At 50.2% G+C, this 4,441-nt stretch overlaps 1 long non-coding RNA gene across 1 annotated transcript; it reads right to left on the reverse strand.

The window, feature by feature from the left end:
* Nucleotides 1-269: 269 nt before the first annotated feature.
* On the reverse strand, nucleotides 270-4,001 carry LOC128626758 (uncharacterized). The gene is made up of 3 exons (XR_008390814.1): nucleotides 3,764-4,001; nucleotides 2,356-2,823; nucleotides 270-1,770 (listed from the first exon to the last, which is right to left on the reverse strand). It is a non-coding gene; the product is annotated as an uncharacterized LOC128626758 (long non-coding RNA).
* Nucleotides 4,002-4,441: the final 440 nt, after the last annotated feature.

Here is a 4,441-nt window from a genome sequence, read left to right on the forward strand (position 1 = left end):
AGTGAGCTCCGCCTCCTCCTCCAGGCCTGCACCGGAACAGCTGAGCAAACTCAGAAACAGCTGAGCAAACTCAGAAACAGCTGTGCGCAGTCTCCCCGCCCAGCTGACTGGTCTCACTGCAGATTCCTGACCCTTAACCTCACGGGAGCCCTCAGACATGCTGATCAAACACTGCACTTCTCCAGGCTTTCGATTCCCTGAAACAATGATACTCTCCTCACTCCTGAGGTCTTCCAGGTCCCCTGGGGCCCTTTCTCAGAGAATGGCCTCTTAGCTCCTCTTACCAGGGCTGCACCAAATGCACCTGCCTCTACTTTCTCCATCCTTCCTCCTGTCCCAGTGGACAGAAGGCCCACGTTCCAGGTCCCCTCTGCCTCCTCCTGCACCATCATTTCTGTCTGCAAGGAATATTCTTTCCACAGGTAATTATCCTTAGGTATCTGCCATCTCGACAAACCCTGTCTTCTTTCTCCGAGCTCCTTCTGCCCTCAGAGAACATCCGTGGCTCCTGTCAAGGTGCCTGCAGACACAACATCCCCACTTCCCTACCTGTCATTCTCTCTGAAATGCCACCCACTGCCCTTCCATCAAAGCTTATCAAGGCCAGCAACTCTTTGCATGTTGCCAAAGCTGGTGCCCAGTTACTTTTCCCAATTTTCTTCGCTCCTTCCACAGAATTCAACCCACCAACACCACTCTTGTTCCTGCGAGGGGCTCCTGGGCTCCTGTCCCGCCTCCTCCTTGCTCCTCTCTGGCCTCGGGCTGCTTGGGATCCTGCTTCTTTTTTCCCTGAAGAAAGTGCTGCTTTTCCTCCACATCTTCAGAGTCAATCTAATCAATCCCCATAACTTTAAATATTAGTGGTTACTGAATACATTTGAATCCTGAAATAGGGGCTCAGCTTTCTTGGGCTCCAGGGACTGTCATGGAACCGACCTTTCGCATTTAATTAAATGTCAAAACCTTTTACCACATCGTTCAAGCCAGAAATCTGCAAATTAGTCTACTCCGCCCCTCCAATCAACCCATTAATGGGGCCTGTCTGTGCCTCTAACACCGCAGCTCTGTCTCCTTATCTCCATTATCACTTTCTCATCTGGACTCTCACAACTGCAAACACTATCACAAAGCAGCAAAACTGATCCTTTTAAAAATTACGTCAGATTATGTGACCCCTGGGTTCTGAACCCTTGCAAGGCTTCCTCCTTCACTGAAGGACACCCGAACTCCTTATCACGACCCGTGAACTGCTAGTGACCCTGCACAACCTCCGACCCTGTGTGGTCCCTCTCTCCCCTGCGTCTCTGTAACGCCCATCACGCCACAGCCCATCACGCGGCCCAATACGTGTAAGTGGGGCCTCTGCACGTGTTGTTCTTTCCACAGGTGACTTCCCCTAACCCATCCTCTGGCTGCCTCATTTCAAAAGTCCCAGAGAGGACTTCTTGCCACCTATCTAGAATATTCTGAACCTCCACCTCTTATTTGTTTTCTTCTTTGGGCAGGTCACAATTTATGATTTTTCAGTTCTTTGCCCTGTTACTTGACTGAACCAATTTCCCCAACAGAATACCTGCTCCATGACAATAAGGGCCAGGCCAGTCTTGCTGGTTCCTGTATCCCCAGTGCTGAGCACTGATGGGGGCGCCTGGAAACTGCGGAATGGATCTGTGTTGACCGGGAGAGGAGGACTCAGCAGATCAGCAGTGGGTCCACGTTGGTGCTGCACTGACAGGACACTCATATCCGGCTCCAGATTCCGTCCCCGCCCTAAAGAAGAGTGCCGTAGACAGGGAGGAGGGTTAGTCACAGCAGACCGAGGGTCCGTCGGATACAGAGGGGCTGGCCTGACTGCACCGCACTAGACTGGCACAGGCGCACTCCCATTTTCTGTAGAGTGCTTGACACCTGTGCCAAAACATGAAGGTCTGCCATTTCTGCCCATCTGTCCATGTCTGATCAAGAGTGTTGTGCCTTTCAGCATCTTCACGACTAGTTCAGGAATCCAACCCTTTCCTGATCTGTGTGTGTGGTTTAGCCTTTGACCATTGTGACAAGAAGAGTCAGCTGAGTCTGTCCTGAAATGCTTTGCTGTGCCATATGGCCAAAGGAAGATTGTGATGACTGATGCCTTTAAACCCCCCACCTTGGCTTTGACTCTATGTGGCCCATGAAATCATGCATGTTTTCCACGGCCAAATACCTGTGTGGGGAAGAGGGGCTGTGCTTCGTAAGTAATTTCTCATTGGGTTATGTCTAGGAGAGCTCTCTTGCTTTTTTTAATTCAATGTACACGCCTATAAATTTTCAAATTTATATAATGTGCCGGAGCTAGAGAAACATAGGCAATCATACCTCCTCCATGAACAGAACTGCCACACAAGGGGATATTCTCAACCATAAAAAAAGAAACAACTTAGGTGAATCTCGTAAGCTTCATACGCATGAGCAAATGAAGCCAGATTTAAAGGTCACACATTGTGTGATTGCGTTTGAATGATATCCTGGAACAGCCACACCTGTAGAGACAGAAAACAGATCAGGAGTTGACAGTGTTGGGAGGGTGGGTGGCGGCAGGGAAGACTGACCCCAAGAAGAGGCAGGGATGCCTCTTCTCCAGAATTCTCTGGAATGATGGGACTGTTGTGTGTCTTTATTGTGGTAGTAGCTACACAGTTATCGGGAGGCCAGCTGTGGTTAAGTTTTACGTTGTCTTGGCTCACCTGTATCGCCCAGGTATTCAATTAAACACCAATCTAGGGGCATTGTGAAGTTATTTTGTAGGTGTGTCGAGTTCTTCCTTCGGGTCAACTTGACCAGAACCTAAGGTTTATGTGAGAGAGGAAAAGGCACAACTGAAAAAGGAAAGGCAAAGATGAAAACGCCGAAAAGACAAAGTTGTAATTAGAAACAGTTTAAAATGTTCCCTTTGAGAAATGAATGGACCCACATGTGAAACATCACCCTGCCCTGTAAGAGCTCCTTAAGATTTACAGGAGTGATCATTCTACACCCTGTTAAATGACCAACAACCTCCTCTGGGGCTTTGGCCTTCTCACTCTGCCTCCCATGTTCCCCCACCCTGGAATCCTGGTTCTCACAGGGGCCCTTGCTGCTGGTGCACTGACTCCTCCAGACTCCGGCACTCCTCCCACCAACCCTCCCCCCTCCTCCAGAACTTGGCCTTGGCTGCTTTCCACTCAGTCCTGGTCCCCTTTACAAACAAAAGCCTTTCCCTTTCCTATGGGGTGGGTATGTTGGGGATGATGGAATTGTCATCTGGCTGTTGCAGAGAACATGCAGCCTAAGAAGTTTTAAAGGAATATTTGAGCCAAAACAATGACAATTACCAGGAAGAAAAATCACAGCGGATTCAGAAAATGCTCCAGAGAGTGGCGGCTCTGCAGCTTATTCTATATATTAGAATCAAAGGAAGAATGTAAGGGCGTGGGGGGGAGGTATTACTCGAAATCCATTAGTGGTAGATAAGGGAGCAGGAGAAAGCCAAGTGGGGAAATCACCAGGGTTGGAGAGAAAGTGAAATGAGAGAGGCACTTTCACAGGGGTGGGTACGGGATAGCTGGCCTTTACAGCACCGATACCCTGTCTGTGGTTTAGGGAGACAAGATAACAATGAGAAGTCTGGTGTCTGGTGGGAGATTGTGCCCTGAGGGGTCTGGAAAAGAATATCACTCTGCTCTTTCAAAAGCATGTTATCTCGGATGCAAAAAGCCTTACAGGCTCACTCACAGTAAAGACTTACCTTTGTCAGGGACGCTGCAGGCTCAGGATGTGACGGCCTCCGTGACCACTGTCAGTCAGGAGCTTTTATGTTCAGACCATCCTCCATGGTCACTCTGGGTCTCTGAGTTAGGAAGGCCACGGTGCAGGCCTCCCCCGAGCTCATCCAGGTAGGCACATGACCTCCTTTTTGTCCGTATGGCCCTGTGGAAGAGGGGAAAAAACCTGGGCCTGGAGCTCAACTGCCCTCCGAAAGCAAGCCCCGGGCCTCTGGGTGGAGGTATGCAGATTGCAAACACGAAGCTGCTGTTCCAATTGGAGAAGCAAAGCTACCAGGCCTCCGCTGCTGCCCTTTGGAACTGCAAAACCTGAGCTGGAGCCAGGACTGCCATCTGTGGAGCTGCTGGCTGCCTGGTCTCCACCATTTACAGCTTCCAGCAGAAGACATACCTTCGCCCAGCCTTCCAACCCCTTGCTTGCCTCCCAGGACCAGAACTTCCCTTTATTCCTCCAGCCTGTCCCCTAACTTGGTAGTACATGTCCTGTACGCAGGTTCCTTTGAATGTCCTGCAGGGGGTTCTAGTTTCCTGATTGGATATTGACACACTCCTCCCCACCTCTGGTGACTCCACTGTGTCAGCCCCAGATAATGCCGTGTTCACTGTGCGCCTTGTCTACAGTCTCTCTTCCCGGTTCAGAG

This window comes from Artibeus jamaicensis, unplaced genomic scaffold (assembly GCF_021234435.1).
Source record: "Artibeus jamaicensis isolate MK-2021 breed Jamaican fruit bat unplaced genomic scaffold, CSHL_Jam_final contig_1016, whole genome shotgun sequence".
NCBI lineage: Eukaryota > Metazoa > Chordata > Mammalia > Chiroptera > Phyllostomidae > Artibeus > Artibeus jamaicensis.